The sequence below is a fragment of the Zosterops lateralis genome (assembly GCF_965231275.1).
Source record: "Zosterops lateralis genome assembly, chromosome: 1".
Taxonomy (NCBI): domain Eukaryota; kingdom Metazoa; phylum Chordata; class Aves; order Passeriformes; family Zosteropidae; genus Zosterops; species Zosterops lateralis.
The window spans coordinates 48,835,966-48,854,302 of NC_139762.1; the positions used below are offsets into that span (position 1 = coordinate 48,835,966).

An 18,337-nucleotide genomic window follows, 5' to 3' on the forward strand; every position below is an offset into this window, starting at 1 on the left:
GCAAGAAGAGGAAGCAACTACCTGTTTGCCTGAATATTGTCTCAACATTTTTTGTTTGTGCCAAGTTTTATTGCTTAATCTGGGACAGAGAGACAAAGGGAAAAAACACAGTTCTCCTCATCAAAACAAGAGCCTTCCCCACTGCTATAACAGCAAGGTCCATCTTGCCTGCTGAGAACCAAACACCAGGGCCCATCACTCACAAAACAGGATTAGATTAATGTACACACTGAAATGTGAAGCTCTACTGACATGGCAGATGATCTACCATATTGTACAGAGGTAACAAGAAAAATGTTGACAGATCTAGAGACGAGAATATAACTGATTAAATTTGTTATTTGAAAACAACCAGAATCAAAAGCAATGGATCTTCTATAATCTATCCCTTTTCTGAGACAAACATAATAAAAACCAACCAAACAAAACCAAAAAACAATCCCCAAACTTCCTTATTTTTGATCAAATACTGGCTTTAAGGAAGTAAAAAAATGAAGGAACACTGTAGTGGTGATCCCAAAATGGAAATGCAGGAGTGTGCTGCGATTCTCCTTGAGCAAAGAATGAATTTTCAAAAACTAAGGACTGAAGCAGTGCTGACCTCAGGGCACATCTGAGCAACCTGACTAGAGAAGGGCCTTTAGCCAAGGACTGAAAAGAATCTTTAAACTCTGCCATGACTTGCAGGACTACATCAGTAGTTTGCATATCTGTGTTCTTAAAAAGGCAAAGAAAAAAAGTCAAGCTGAATAAGCTTTCTTTATATACCTAGTCCCCAAACCTCTCAGCTTCAGCTTTCCCCCCACCCTTCATGAATTCTCCTTTGAACTTTTCCAGCAGTCACTCATATGCTTTAACAGCAGCACCTTTCCTTACTTCAGGATCAAACAGCCACTACTTAGGCAAACCTCCTCCTGTGCAAGAACAACTGAATTATAAAGCACTGGGATAAATCACATTTTCCTGAGGCTGAATCGCTGTCTGACATCCACTTTCTCTCACTGGAACTGGACAAATTAGAATTAAGACTCTGTGCAGGAGGATGTGAATGACTCAGGCAGACTGACTCTGCACCAGCTGAAGACATTTGGTCTTGGTCCCTCTTCTAGGCACAAAACTCTCCTTTCAGTGTGTTTAGTTACCTCTGCTACACCATCAGCTCTGCTGCAGGAACATGAACTGTGTTTAGAAACACCTGAACCCACAAAAAAAAAAAAAAAAAAAAAAAAAAAAAAAAAAAAAAAAAAGGTTTCTGAAAGGTTTCTGATCTTTCCCAGCATGCAGTATTCCAATTAGAAAGCAAAACTCTGGAGCTAATTCGTAAATTTGAAGCCTAATTTTAACATCAGATTTACTAAGATCTAATCAATTCTTCATCTACATGGAAAGGATGGGAGTTAAATTAGGAGCACAGGTTTAATTCTAATCAAGTAAACTCCATTTACTTCAAAGGATTTGCAGTCAAGGGGGAATTAGTCAAAGCAGAGACTTATATTTATGAGAAACAACTCAATCCCCTCCAAAGAACAAAATGCCTCAGGCATGCTTTTCAGAGCACCTGCAGCTTCCATTCATTCCACTGGAGCTGCAAGGGCTCAGCGCTTCCAATAATCAGACCCTTCAGCCTGTAATAATGTCAGAGACACAACAGAACAGAGGGCACTTGTCTTTAAGTCATGAAATACTATAATGATGAGTAGAAATAAAATAATACCAAGCAGAAGAATGCAGCCAGTACCTTCACTGTATAAATCACAGCACGAAACAAGGCAATAACCCTCGACACGCACTGGCCTTTCTGATCCTCCTCAAAGCCTGAGCTTCTCACTGCTCCTGCTCATAAAAATCAATAAATCAAAATTAATAGAAAGGCTAGGGATTCTCAGAAAATTGATCATTGGTTCTAACTCAGGCTCCTTATGATAATCAGCCTCACACTGTATCTACTATGTGGGCTGTTCTGAATGCAGAATTAGAGAGGCCACCTCTCCCCACCTTATTTTTAAAGTAGGCAATGGATGGTGTTTTATGCCTTTCAGTTGCAAAATGAAAGAGTAAAAATCACTGTTGCTGACATAAATGGTGAAAGTTGGGCCTGTTAGAAGGCAGGATGAATATCTTAAAGCACAAATCAAATCCTAGGAATAATTCGAAACCCAGTGAGAAACAGCTCCTTCAAAATTCCCACAATCATCCAGATAACAGAGAAAAAAGAAATCCAGTCTGTTTCAGCAGTAGCCTTTTGTATGCCTTGAAAATTCTATCCACACTAATATAAAATCATAGAATTCAATGGAAAAATCTAAAGGTTGCAGCTCTAGTTAAATCTGCTCAGAGTGTTTAAATATCTAATGAAGGATAACCCTTGTCCCAATACTTCCTTTTTCCTTTTGACAGGTGAGTTGAGGATGAAGGAAAAGGTGATGCTGCGGTTGCTATTGTGGTGACCAAGGTAAGACTAAGTTACAAACTGCTGTCTTTGCCCACTCTCCAACCCCAAGTCAGCATTTCTAATATCAGATCACTGAGTGAGTAGATTTAGAGGCTGCCCGGTTTAAATAATTCAAAACTTCTTGAATTTATTTTTTCACTAACTTGCAATTTGACTAGTTCTAAACTGAAACAGAGCTCTAGTCTTGGAAAAATTTGGACACCTTCTGCATAAGAGCTGTGTGCAAAATTCTGGCCTTTAAGCCCAGTACTTTCAAACCATTATTTTCACAAGCAGGGACCAACCACATTTACAACCACATAAAAACACCCACATGGTTGCAATATGGGGACACAAATCATCATGATTATTCACCATCAAGTTTTAATTATGCTTCTGAGAGATCACCTTCAAAATGCAAGCCACAGATGTCTAGCCTACATAAATCAGGTGAAGATCTTGTTGATTTTCCATTCTTGGCACACTTCTTGGAGCTGTAGATCAATGTGCCACCTCTCAGTATACAAGTAGTCCCTCAAGTTTCTATCTGAACTATAGGTGGAACTTTGAGAAAGAAGCTTAGTTCATTTCTCATCATAAATTCCACTGGCAAAAAGAGCTAATTTTTACCTGGAAGTTTTTGTGGTTCCCACAGTGTGTATTTTTAGTGTCTACCCAACACAATTTTTTCTGTCAGCTGCTTTCTAAATTACAATAAAGACATTCAAGCATCCCAGACTGTTTGAGGAGTAAACAGATTTGACATGTTACATTGTTCCCCTGTGGATTAGTAGAAAACAACGGGGGAAAAGTGAGAAAGAAGAGTTGTACCTTCATTTTGTACCCCATCTCTAAAGACCTTTTCTTTTCCCAGGAGACAGAGTATTATCAGGGTTGATTTCTTTTAGCTGTGTCAAGAACAGCTAGGTATTTGCATATTTGCATAAGGCTGTCTTGAAAGGGCACAGATTATGTGATGATGTTTCAATAAGTATTTCGCTTGAAGTACAGCAGAGATTTAAATTTCAAAGTTGCTGTGGGGAACTGAACATGGACAACAGGGATTTCTCCATGCAAGACAGACTCCAGGAAAGGACCAGTGCACCAGACCAGACAGCAGACTGCTGTGTCACCTCACTGTCCAAAACAGTATGAAAAAAAGGCCACCAGTTCAAAAGAAACTGGCTGATTGCTGTAAGGGCTCATTACATTTTCCCTCCACGTTAAAAAGTAGACTGCACATAGATATCTTCTACGTGAGGTTTCCACTTGGAAGGGAAGGAAAAGATTAATACAATTTCTTATCTTAGATTGTTTTGTGGAACACTAGGGAGTAACACAGAGATAAGATCACCCTGCTCCCAAAGCTAGAACAGCAGGCAGAGACACAGTGAGACAACTCTGCAAACAAGGTACTGCCCTTGATCTTGAGAAAAGTCTGCTTTCTTTCTGATTCTGCTAAACTGCTGTGTTGTTACTATTCACTCCCCACCATGTCTCTAAAATGGCATGTGGTCATTCTGACCTGCTTTGTGATGTTCTTGAATTCAAGAGATGAAAAAGATTGTACTGCTATGAAAGCCATATCTATCATGAAGGGAATGTTTGAAATTAGGAACCACCCAATCCATTATTTACAAAATCCATTCATGACACTATGGGGGATCAAGGTGAGGTGAGTTAAACACTCATTTTTCTATAAATTTAAGGCTTGGAGCCATGAAATTGGGAACGCGTATGAAAGACAAACACAAATGAGGCACTTCATTCAAAGATGTCAGTTATGTACAATCATTCTACAAAACAGAACTCCAATAGACCTGATTAAGTAGATAATAAATAAAAGTGATAAGGTTGCTCTGTATTCTCAAATATTTCAAAAGCGGGGAGTCAGCTTAAATCAATCATGTTATTCAGTCAGCCATCTAATCATGGTCACTTGGCAAAAATGCTGCCATGCAGAGAGGCAGGCAGACACCTGTGGTGAGGAGTCAGCCTCTGTGCTAGGGGAGGTATTAACAGATCCTGTGCACCCTCAAACTCATCAAGAAAAGCACCCTGATGTTGCATAGGAACAATTTTGAGGTAAGGGAAGCAGTGATGCAGAACCTTGGGAAACTGGTTTGCAGAGTCCCAGGGAGAGAGGGGTTCAAAAACATCTCCCTGTCTGAAAGGTACCTGGGAGCCATGTGATCCAATTTTCAAAGAGAGCTGTGCTTTCTCTTCCTGAGCTGCTGCTTAATTCAGCGTGAGTCATTTATCCCTTCAGTTGTTTTCCTGAATTTCACAGAATGGAGATGATAATATTTCATCAGAGAGGAGGCGGGTGGAAAGAGCCACTGCAGTTTCTGAAGTGCAGCAAGATCCATGAGTGAATCGTGCCATACGGACCTTGGAAATATCATCTCCACTTGGCATGGACTCCTCTGGGATTATTATTTGCCAATAAGAGAAGGACCAAAGAGCAACCAAATCTCACTAGCTCTCAGGAGGAGAAGCACTGTAATTTCTGCCTCTCCCTGAAAATGCAATACAGTAAAAATAACTACTGGCACGATCGTTTTTATATATGCAATCAAAAATTCTCTCAGTAATACAAGAACATGTAAGAAAAAGAGCACCTAATACTGCGTTAATACAGTGATTGCCAAGTTTTCTAAACTGTTGATCCCTGTGGTCTGCTGGCCATAATTTGAACCTTTGGCTATCTTTCTGGCACATGATAGGGAAACAGTGTAATTTAAAGCAAGGAAGGTCACTGGCAGTGGCAGTGCAGTAATGAAGTAGTAATATTGCTGCCAATCGTGTGGTTTTCTTTCCTAGGGAACAGTTCTTTCTAGAAGACTCAACTGGTATTAGAACAAAAGCCACCAAAATTGCCTAGCAACACAGGGCTACAAGAGAGCTTCAACATTTTACCTTACCTGATCACATATTTAGTTGGAATAGAAATGATAAGAAATTGCTAAGCATGCAGCAAAACCCATCAACTCAAACTCCTAAGAACATAAGGCAATACCATTTCTCTGAACCTGTGAGATCTATAATGGTGCTATAGAGGGAAACTGGAAATAAAAGCACACATAAAAGGCATCCTACGGTCTGCAACTTTCTTTAGGCTGAGAATAAATTTTAATATGCAATGAGAAACAAGGATTCCATGAAACTTCAGGTTTAGGATGTTCATGGCATAGGAAGCCCCAAGTTCTTCAGTAACTTCTCCAGATTTGCTTTAAAGGTGACTGCAGCTTTGTCAGAAAACCATATCATATATCATTAAATAAAGGAGCCACTCTTTAAAAATCCACTTCGCCCACTGTCCCAAATAAAATGGTGAAAGAAGAACCCTGACTACTGCAGCACAACTCCATAAAGCCCTGCTCTCATCATTACCAACAGATCCAGCAGTCCAGAGGTGGCAATAAGAAGGCATGAGACTCATGCTGCCACATCCAGTAGTCATGGTGAACTGAAAGAAACCAGTGGAGCCAGTGGTGTCCACACAGCCAGGGTGACTTTGTAACGATAAAGACCCTTTGCAGCTCTCAGTAAATGCAGAGATTTCATTGCACCTGCTTACACCAGACCTGAAGGCTGAACACTGTAGTTCAGAAATCCAAACAGAAAGCCAAAGTGCAAAGAGAATTTTAAAAAAGGCTCTTATATTCAACTAGGAAATGAGAAAGATTACAAAGATCATCATGCTGGTAAGAGTTCCCCATCTCGTTCAAGAGCAGCCTATTTTTGTTTGTGACAAAACAGGTGCCAATTATAAATAAATCTGAACTGCCTCTGCGATCTGTCACAGCATACTGCTGGGCAACAGGAAAGTTCTCTGCTTCCCTCTTGATTTCTTCACTACTTCCAGTACTAAAAAAAGCAGTAACCAATAACAATAATAAAATGTAGTTTTAAAAGCTGATGGATAAATTGGAATATTATTTTCAGAAGTGAGGGAGCACTTCATATGAATTAGTCATGCACTTTTAGGAGAAAACTCTGTGAGAGTGGAAATTGTAAAAAAAACCAAGGGCTTAAATTCATCATACAAAAAAAAAAAAATTATTTTGGGAAGAAAAGGACATAGGTCCACAAGCACATATCTCTAATTATGCTCTGGTACATTTATAGTATCCCTGAACAACAGTACAGAATCATAGAGTTATCTGCGTTGGAGAAGACCTTCAAGAATATTACTTGATTAACATGAGAAATTTACTTGAGGCCTAAGAAGTCTTTATGGTTACTTCTAGCAAACATATGGAATAAGAGGGAAGTAGATATATCAAGAAAAATCTACAGAAGGTTCATTAATAAATAAACATATTATACAAAACTTTCTTACAAATGTTAACACTGCTTCTCTGTCAGGTTCCTGACATCTTGCTAAGCACAGAGGGTAATGATGGCTACATGAAAGCTTAAAAAATACCAATCAAACCTCCATACAAAAAAGCATTACTCACAATTTCTAGGCCCACAGATTTTCTACTTGAAGTCCAGCAGACACAGGTAGTGGCACTGACAGAAGGCCAGCTAAGCTCAGACCTGTGAAGGGAAGCACCTCACATCTGCTCCATGTCGATACCCTGTTCCTTTACCTGTTGCACCCTTTCTCTCTTAAACCCTCAAAGAAACTATACTTAATCTCACCTCCAGACAAATCAGGAAGAATGCCAGTGGCAATGGGGGAGGTAGATACACAGCATATATAAAGAGCAGTGTAAAAACAATCACTGTGCAGCCACCCTTTTTAACCCTACAATACCCATTGGCAAAGTTTATTGATAAATGCTACATTCGGGCACATTTTCTAATAACTGTTGCAGCACCTCAGACCCTGAGGGCTGGAGTCAGAAGTTCCTGGGTGCAGAAGAAGCAGACATTTGCTCTGCCCCTGCTTATGCATCTCCTTGATGTCACCTCCCACAAGCTCTGCAATGAGAGACTGCTGTTCATGGCAGAATTGCTGACTTTTTGTATCTTACTCTGGCTGGTTTAGAGAGCACCAGCTTATTGCTTCTCCTCCTGAAGGGATTCTTGCTAAAAAGCAAACGTTTACCTCTAATTACTCATTTTCTTTATTAGGAAGTTACAAAGATGGTATTACAGGTTATAATTCATACCTCTCCAAAGACCCTCTGTGAGATACTTCATCCAGAATGTACTCTGGTTACCATTTGAAATACAGACCATGCTGTTTTGATTCACAAGAGGGAAGGAACTGTCAGTGAAAATTAATTCTGCATTAAGTAAGCTGGCTAAGGCTCCATCTGTAAGCAAAACTTAAGGGAGCCTATGAAAACCTGCAGGAACATCACTGCAAACAGTAGCCTGGGAAGTGTATGGATTTTTTTAGGTTCCCCCTCGCTACCTAAGCAGCCTCCATTCCCTGTTCTGGGACAAGGACCTCCTCATTAAAAACAGATTTTTAAAACTATCCAGCAAAGAAACTGTGCAGTCCTTATGTAAAACAACTAGAGTAAAGAACATTTTTTTTTTTTTTTTGGGTGCATTTGGTCTTCCAGGTGAGCAAAAGCAGGACAACTACATAAAAAAAAAAAAAAGAGACTCCAGCAAACCAATAGTCAAGTCAGGAAGGAAAATAATTTTTTTCCTGGTACCAAGGTATTCTTCTATTAGGAAAAAAGGTTACAACTGAATTACCCATGCAGACCTGGCACAAACTGTCTGTACTCACCATCACAGGTGTCTGCATATGAGATGCCTGCTCTGCTGCATTTTTATGACAGGCTGTTAGGCTGCCTTCAGTGCCCCCATGGTGGGGTATGAGACACCTGGCTGCCTGATGCCCCTGCCTAATCAGTCAGGCCAGCTTCCAAAATGTAAAAACTGTGAGAACAAAGGTCCAGTTACCTAGAAGGTGAACTAAACTCACCCAACTCCTCTGCCATCACAGAAAATGGAACAGGACAAAAGCACTCAGTTCAACCACTTGCTTTGAATCAATCCCAGATATACTCAAAATGCCAAGCAAGGTAACAGACAGAGACACAGGAGGAAATGAAATCAATATCAATAAAAAAAAAGATTGTCTGTGATTAAGCTGAGGGAGTTCACTGTATCACACATCCTAGAGCAATGGCACCTCATCTTTCATGCCAGATCTTTTCTGAGCTATGCTGAAACTAAATTGCTTGCTGAAGAATCAGGAGATGCACAGCTTGTATCTGCCCTTGAGTTCTTTGAAAATATGCGTGGTGCCACCACTGCTAGAGCCCCACAAAGGACATCCCACCTTAGCAGTAACACCTCTCCTCCCTCTCCTTCTGCATCTCCACAAACTGTACCTCCTTTAAAATATGCATATTTGTACGTGCATGCACTAAATTGCCAAATAATGTCTTTCTGCTCGCCACCTTTGTGAAAATAAAATGATAAAATGTGAGAAGGAAGAAACTGGCCGCTGGATACAACTCTTCATAGGCAAAATCCTGTGCAATAAGCCCCAGGCTGGGAGTACTCCTTAGCATGTCTACAGCCCACTCTCTATTCCATTCTTGGTCTGCCACAGGCAACCAGCAACTCTAAGCTTGGCAGTGACAACATGGTGATCTGTGGGGAAATCTGTGGGCAAATCTTCCCACTCCCAATCCTTCCTGGAACCCAGATGGACTGGCTGAGGCAAAGGTCATTAACTCACAGTGAAAACTGCACTTTACTTATCTAACTGCAGCCACCTACATTATTTTCTCCCTCTACAAACAGTGTTAATCTGTAAATTATGTTTTTAACTCTCTGGGCTAGAGTCCTAAAGTCAGACTGACAGAACAAAAATAAAAGCACTGAAGCATACTCTTTTTAACACAGACCAAACTGAGTAATTGCTACTCACAAAATGAGAAAACAGTGATGTGGCAGGGTGCAAGCTGCTTAGGAAACACCGAACCTCAGTGCTTGTTAGTGTTTTTATCCAAGATCATCACCATAATATTCTACATGCCAATGGCTTTGTGAACATTAATAAACCTCTAGAAAGACAGTAGTGAACACTCACTCTTCAAAAGTTAAGCTCGACCTCTTAAAAGGAAATGGAAAAACAAGTTAATTAGGCCACAGTCTTAACAAGAGAGGCTATTTAAATAATACCTTTCAAAGTGGCACATTCACCTCATAAGTTACTCCACTGGAGTTTTTCACTTCATAGACCAATATGAACCAAGTTGTATGATCCTACAGCTGACAGAGCATAATTTTGGATAGGTAGAACTGCTGTCATCAAATGTTATGTTTTAGAAATGTTTAATTAGGCTGTAATATTGCCCTACTTTATGTTATTGCTCTTCTTTATAGGCTGAAACATAAACCAGCATTTCAGTCATACCACTATAAAAAAATAGTCTGTTAAAACATTGCATTTTAGTCTGGAAAAAACAGGACATTTGCTTAAAGGTATTCTAAAGAGTGCAAACATTTTGAAAATAATTCCTGCCCTATATCCTAGGGCATTTGCATTGTATACTAACAGATATAATTCATTATAACTCTGAACTTTATAGTTTCTAAAGAAGCTTAGAGAACCACCTAGTTCAGGTTAAGTGAAGTAATGCAGGTTGTCTCCTCATGATGCTGGGAGATAAAAAGCCCTTGAGTATAAACCAAGTGAATACCAGTGGAGACTGGGAGAGGAAAGAGGCCCAGGCAACACACTGCTGAGCTCACATCTTTGTAAGATATCAGAATCAGGACAATAAGGATGAAATTGAATCTACAGTATAATGTCTCAAGTATTATTAACAGTATAGTATTCCCTGTGAGCTTGTTCCATTACTTGTGTAGTCTCTAGTTTTACTGTTGTCATTGTTACTTGACATGTGTTTTCTCTTTTGTATTGTAAATCTATTATTTGTTTTGTCCTTGTTGACTACAAGAATTGAATAAAGTAATTTTTACATCATGCCTTGAGGTTTCTGAATACATTTATATTTTTCAATCACTTTATTCCACCCTGACCATGAGTAATTGCCTAATTTTCCTTGAGGATCTTATTTGCTGAAGTGTACTACCACTCACTCCAGAAATATGTCTGTATGCATGAGAATCACATAGAAAGATGAAAATAATGATTTCTCAGAACAAACAAACAGACAAACAAAAAAGAGCCAAGCAAAACCCTTCAGCTGAATTTTCTCTGTTGGACTTTGGCTGTATTTGAAAAAGGATCTGAGCTAACCTTCTTAGAAATTCTCTTCTATTACTCCCATTGCAGACACTTAGCAATTTCAGATAGGAAAATGAAAGTCATCTTGTGTATATAAGACCACTCTTTGTTTCTGCATTTCAATTTAAAATTACTTCTCAAAATTTAGGATTATTGCTTGGCTGGTTTTTTACAAAGCATTATCTCACTCATGTCTCAAGAGATATTGCATATGAGGCAAGTGAACTATCCTCGCTTTTATTAAAATAAACTCATTCATAACAGAAACTAACAATATATATTCATCTGGAAAAAATACCATCATGTTCTAAGCAAGAATTTTCCCGATTTTCTTGACTGAATCTGGCCATCTGTGACATATACAGGTTATTAGCATCAATTCAAAAACTGTGAAGGAATACATCTGGAAAAGGAAAGTGTTTCCCAATCTACTGTGACAAGTTACAGAAATAACATTTCCAAACCAACCATCAAAAAATAACTCATATTTCAAATGGATTTTTGAAGAAATAGCTAAGTTTCTCCATCGCCAGAAGGACAGGTTGGATATGTTGGTTTCAAAATCACTAAGGCAAAAGAAACACCAGACTGATGCTTTTAGAAAAATAAGTGTCAACTCCTACCCATTTAAACTCGTAAAAAGTAGTAGAAACTTTTCCTGTGTTAGATTAAAATTCAGCAGCCAGGAGTTTTTCCCAGCAGGGAATTACAGAGAGTATGAACTGAATTGAATTCTAAACCTTTGAGGTTTTGGTTTAGGAATTGTATTTGGATTATTTTTAAACTGGAACCTAACCTGGTTCAATATCTGGAAATACCTCCTGAGCATGGACTGGCACAAACTTAGGAAGTTCATTGCTCTTGGCAGCTCAGCAGAATGACTCAATCGAAAGTGGAAACACCCCATCCTCAGTTGCAAGTTGCTGAGCCTGGAGAACTATAACCTGGTCATTGCAAATATTTCTGCTCCTGCTGGAGAAAACTTGCAGTCAAACCACTCTATGTACCTGTACCTGGCTGTCACAGGGTCAGAGAGCCTCTCCTTCTCCCTCTCCCTCTCCTCCATCCCAAACATAGCATTAGCATCAATCCCACTCCTAAAGAAAACAGATGAGTTCCAGCTTGAACTGGAATAATTTCAAAATAGACTCAACTGATTTCTTCTTGTATTACCCATTTATATTTCAGAGGCCAACACCTCCTCGAACAATGAGATGCAAGGGGTTCCACTTTTCTCTAGTAGATTTAAGAGGAAGCCGAAACTTACAGCCTTCTTGTTTTCCTTCTCATTCCTTTCTTTGAAAGTAAAATCAGCAGAGTTAAGATTTTTAAAATATGAGTCCAGGCTATCAGTGGGTTTTGGCAGCACAAGTGTCATTCCAGCCAAAGCTGTGCTCCAGCGGTCACCCACACCAGCAGAGGAGGGATTTCTGCCACCTCCCAAAAAGGAGCAACTCAGACACACAGTTGGGGACATAAAGCCACCTGGGGGTGTCACATTTCTGTGCTGTAGCCCTGGTGCCTGGCCTCCCCTGGGCCCAGAGAATGGGCAGCAGAGGACCTTGCTCCTGTCACACTGAGACTTGAGTCCCTGAGTTTTGTGTTCACACTGGTAAATAGCCACAGTTCCTTGATGCCCTCATAAAGGCTTCTGGTCTCACAGAAACATCTGTTTTCACTGCTGCTCACATGAAGGTATCCCAATTATGTGCCAAACTTACTGCTATATAATTTGCAAGAGAATCTGATTTATATAAAATATCCTCTTTCTTAAATCATGCCACTTCCTTCACCATAAAACACCCTTCCCCTCATGAAGTCCATTCTCTTTTACCTATAGGAGGCCTTGCAAGCAAGGCAGATTTTTAATAACTTTGTCATGCAAGAGGAATAAAAAAGCAAACACAAGGCTTATACTTAACAAAGAGAGGAGGAAAAGGTGAAATTAGTTATTGTCATGGCTGATCTCAATGGCAGGCACAGCTTCAGAATAAATTTTGTAAGTAAGAACATATTGAGGTGAATAGAGACTGGAATAAATATTGCACAGGCTTACCAGGAAGGGATCAAGTCTGATTCATCTAATCTTTAACAAAATAACTCTTGTTTCTCATGGGTGAAATGTGGTGGGCTTTATCAGCATGATATCAGCAGACGATTTAGTTCTCCTGTGTCTGACTTAAGAAAAATATTTTGATATAACTCTGTGTGCCAGGCAGAAAATCAGTAATTCATCTAGACAAAATAGGATTTGAGACAAGAATCAGTGTGGTGGGTGAGGTGCAGACCACCTATGGAAATGACAAAAAAGGAAAAGGAAGGTACCAAGCTAAGGGCAGTACCACTAGAATTTCTCAAAAGTCAGTTTCAGACTCCAGATTTTTGTTAATGACTTTGGCTCAAAAATCTAAGAGCAACTCTCAAAAATCTAAGAGCAACTCTACAAAATTTGCTGGAGCCAAAAACTGGTGGCATTGCTGATGGTATTATAAGAGAAGATCAGACTGTCATAAAGGAAGGACTTTGAGGCCCAGGGAAATCAGAACGGTATAGTACTGAAAAGATTTTGAGTAATCAAAATAATTAATCTGCTCTTATCTGAGACTCATCAGTTGTAAAATAAAAGAGTAGAAAAAAAAGACAATTTTAATCATAATTACAAAATTATTGTCATCATTATGACAAAAGTCTCAAGAAAAGCAACTGCAATCCTGAAACACAATCAGTGAGGAATTTCTAGCACGGATAGTGAAGCATAAAAATAACACGATACAGGTAATACACAAGCTGGAATAACACCTGCAATTCTGGGCACCCGAACACAAGATATAAGAAGGGCTCCTAAAATGGTCATGAAGTGGAGAATGGTATTGAAATGGAGTGAAATGTCTATGTTGGTTTAGTTTGGCATGGTGAAGGCTGAGATGCAATAATATAAACACATGGAGGAGAGGAGAGAAACAGAAAGAGAATAGTTTAATAATATTTTTTTCTTAAGTAAAGAACAATTTTGCCACAAAGATTTACAGATTTAAACTATTTCTGAATATATTTAGATTGGAAATGAAGAGGTTTCAAGCCCTCTCATCCATGAAAAGAATAGTGATTAGTGTAAAAATGCAGTTCAATAAATCTGTGAATGGGAATATGTGTTGTGTCTACCTGCAGTGATCCGGTTCTAACCCCTCATTTCCACTTCTGCAGTAGTTTTCTGCATTTATCATTAAACCAGGTCAGCTATCCCTTTGGGCCTGGGTATTATGGAACTACTGCATTTATTTGCCCCACCTTAATTTGACTAATGTTGATTTACTGAATCTACAGTAAGAAAATATACTGACCATATAAGGCATACACAAAAAAAAATCTGTTTCAAGTAAAATAAGTTACTAATCCTGCACACTGCCAGAAATCTTTTTTTATTTAAACCTTGTAATACTTCACTGGAAACTAAACTGCACTAATGAGGGTGTTACATCATCAGTCACAGTAAGCATTAGGGAACTCAGGGACAATTCAGAACATTTCAACAATCATCATGACATTGCCATCTTAACGAACAATAATTGTGTGTGCTATTAAATGTACAAAAATGGAAAGCAAACTAAGGAATCTGCCCTGCACTCACACACCATTTCTGACAGTTTCGTAACTATTACAAATATTGCATTGTTACTTTTTCTGCTTTCCCACTTTCAACTACTTGTCTCACGTGATCATCTTTGAAAGCATCAGTATGTTAGGATTTTCTAACTTTGTGTTATCAGTTAAGTGGCTGGAATTTCAGGCAAACACTACAGTACACTCTAACCTTTGACAACAAAGCTCACACCTCCTCTGCAGTGTAGAAGTTGACCAAAAATAGCATCACCTACAGTAAGTTTTTCTTTTCAGCTGTGGAGCAGAATATATGAACTGGGACTGAAATGATTTGAGCTTCTCTTGCTAAGATAAGAATCATGCACCACAACTCCGTTTCTTTGAGTATAGAATAGGGTTAATGCTTTCTTTCTTCCTCTGAGAGTGATTGTTCAGATGGTTTAATACATATCACTTGTCATGGTATCTCTACCAGTATCTCAGAAAAAACTTTGTCCTGGGCACTCATCGTTCAATTCAGTCTTGGCTTGATGGGAGGCGGAACACTCAGCTATTCAAAAAAATCAGCTCTCCAACTCCAGAAGGGTGGTATAAAAGTCAGCTCCACCCTAGACTCCCACAGACAGAAAAAAGAACAGGAAGATAAAAACAAGGCACAATAGTTCTTCTTATTAAATAAATTACTTACTGAATAGTTGACTGATGTTTTCCTATTAAAGAGATTATCTCTCTGCTAAATCATCACAGAGAGCCTTAATAGTCACCTTTCACTTAAACATCAGTATTTGAAAGCTAGTGCATTATTTCTTAGTAAATCTCTAAATTACATAAATGCTGGGAAATGTTAACCCCAGCCATGCACCCCACAATGATGGTGCTGCCACATCTAGTACTGAATCTGCCACGAAAACAGGTTCTTTAATTGTGCTCTGAATATATTGTTTACTACCTACCAACCTTCACTTTCCCCATGCTGAACAACATTGCTGCTGAGGGCACTACAGGTCTCCAGTTGCCCTAAAACTCTTGACAAACTAAATTAGGTTGCTCAAATTTCACTATTTGAAAAAAAAAAAAAAAAAAAACCCACAACAAAAAGACCGAAAAAGGAAAATTGCAAGGAAAATTGCTTTTTGACAGAGTGTAAAGAACACCTGCTTAATATGAACATGTTCAGAAGAGCCATGAGGTAAGCAAACTAACCCTGATTCAATGACAGAACTAAGCAGAGTCGTCCAATGCATGCTTATGTCATAAATCTTCTTATTTTATTATACATCAACATCTCCATGAGAAATAAGAAATATTTTAGCTATGATAGATATATTGGTGAAAAAAAAAAAAAAGAGGACTATTTATACCACAAGAGAAGTTTATTTTTTGAAGCATATTTTTTATTATGAATAGTCCTGATTCCCATTTTGCATGTCTCATGGCAAAGAAGTTGCTTGCAATTTGGTAAACTTTGCTGATACTAACGAGTTGGACATTAAAGACTCAAGCTTCATCAAAATAATCCAAGCATATAATGGTTCAGTTTGGACGGGACCTAAAAGATCACCTAGTTCCAACCCCCTGGCATGGGCAGGGATATATTTCATTAGATCAGGCTGCTTTGAGCCCCATCAAACCTGGCCTTGAACATTTTCAGGGATGAGGCATCCACAACTTCTCTGGGCATCCTGTTCTGGTGCCTCATCACCTTCAGAGTAAAAAATTTCTTCCTAATATCTAATCTAAACCTACTCTCTTTCAGTTTTAATCCATTCCCCCTTGTAAATATTTCCTCTCCATCTTTCTTGCAGGTTCCCTTCAGGTACTGGAAGGCTGCAATTAGGTCACCCTGAAGCCTTCTCTTTTCCAGGATGAATGAACCAAATTCTCTCAGCCTTTCCTTATAGAAGAGTTGCACCATCCCTCCAGTTGTCTTGGTGGCCTCCTCTGGACTCGCTCCAACAGGTCCATGTCCTTCCTGTGCTGGGACCCCAGAGCTGGATGCAGCGCTTCAGGCGAGTGTGTGTGGGTATGTGTGTGTGCCTTTCTCTCTCATTATTGATGTCTCCAAGCAGTATCTTCCAACCTGCAGTAACAGAGCTGTCAGATGTCTGATATGCAAACAGAGGAAGAGCAGAGGGACAATTGCACTAGACCAACTGGTGTTTGTCAAAGCTACACAACCAACTTCCAGGCTTAAGGAAGAGCTTGCACACTTTGGGAGCATTTCCTTTCTATTTCTGATACAATCAGAGAAATGTAGCAAGCTTTTTGCTAAAACCTTGTCATATTGTTTTTAAAAACCTTTTCCCCAGGTTGTATCCATTAGCCTAAAAAAATTACTTTCCTTAACAAACTTTACTTCTTTCAAAGTAACATAAAAAATAATATTTTATCTGTGCATAATACTACAAAAGCAAATGGCTGGCACTATCTTGGAATAAACCCTTCCTGGACTTAACTGGGAAGAGCTAGAATTCCTTCAGAGAGAGATGGAGACATAGCTGTGCATGATCTTTCTTTCATTTTTCCTATTTTCAAATAAAAGCACATGACCAAATATTGTTCAAAAGATAAATATTGACTCTAGTCATCCTATCAGGATGTCTAGAAATGGACACCAAGCTCTCAAAGGACTTACAAAGTTCGAGGGTGGAAAGAAATCTCCTCCCCCCCAAAAAAAAAAAAAGAGATATACAGGTCACACAATTTAAAACTGCAAAGTCTCCATAGAACACAAACTCTGTGCCAGATAATGATAGCTTCCTTTCAATGAGAATTAATGAAATTGAAGAAGGTATGCAAAATTCAATGATAATCTCTACTCCTCAAGAACAGCAGTATTAATCTATTGTAATTACTACTAATAATCTACTAATCTATAATACCAAAGACATAGGTAAAAACATGAAAATTTGTAGTGACTTATTTTCACAACAAATTAGGCTCACCATCAATACCTTGAGACACCAGATCTCACTGTGCCTATTTCCACAGGAGGAACCTAGCAGGGCTCCTGACACTGGTCCCAAGCCTCAGTGCTTGGGCTGGAATCTCTTCCAAGAGATTGAAACAATTATATTTTACCACGAGTATCATCTAAAAGCCAAGAGCAGAAGAACCCAGAGGCTCTTGAATCACATGGGCACTGCTACCAGCAATTTGGCAAGTGCCCTGAAGACAGCAATGGGTAATAGGTAACATTTGTGACAGTCAGTTGCTATCACAGCCAAACCAGAAAGTCTCAGTTATGTGCAGGTCAAACTCCATTATCCTACATACACAGAGGAGGTAGCTCGTTGGTCTGGTTCAAAAGTGCAGCAGCACCTGCACATGGGAAGGGTGGGTTTTTTATTAAAGCAACCCAAGTACTGTCTAAGTCATGTGAAAGAGTACTTGGGCTTAGCCCACTACTAATAAACACAGGATTAAACAGGAACAAAAAGAGAGTCCTAAGCACAGATTTTGTGGTGAGAATTCAATGGGGGTGGATAAAGGAAGCAGTTAGAGGGAGGTGGTATGTGTGTGTGAGTGTGTTTGGTTGCTTTTTCTTTTTAAACTTTCTTCCTCCACTTTAGAAAATAGTTATTTGTGTATTTACTGGATACAAGCCATTCTTATGACTCAAACACTCCCGCCTAAGAGATTGAAAAATTAAAAAAAAATATACTGCTCTACTAGCAGGCACAACAGAAATATTCACAGTAAAAGGTAGAGCATTGCTTGACACAGTTAAAAAGGAGAAACAACACATGGCATGTGTAGGCACATGTGGTCAGGGACCTGAAACATCAAAACAAACTATTTTAATGACAAAACGAGGAAAATAAAATGTGAGAAATACTTCTCCTGTTCTACTAGCATTAATCTATCTCAAGGCAAAATATATCTTGCAAACATTTCCATAGGAATGTCTTCTAATTAATTTGAAGAGCAAGTCAAAGAGACTATTCACATAAAAACTTTGTTATTGTACATATATTGAAACAGACAAGTGTCAGAAAGTCTTTGGCAAGAGTGTTTGAAGAACAGCATTAATGCACTACTTTATGGGCTGGCTTTTTTCCCTCTGCATATTCAGTTATGATTAAGTCTTTTATAAAGCCTAAAGAAGATGAAGCACTCTTGCA

At 38.9% G+C, this 18,337-nt stretch overlaps 1 protein-coding gene across 3 annotated transcripts in view; it reads right to left on the bottom strand.

Annotated features, from left to right (window-relative positions):
* ELMO1 (engulfment and cell motility 1) overlaps nucleotides 1–18,337 on the bottom strand; it is a 308,416-nt gene that overhangs the window by 110,319 nt on the left and 179,760 nt on the right. The window lies entirely within an intron of this gene.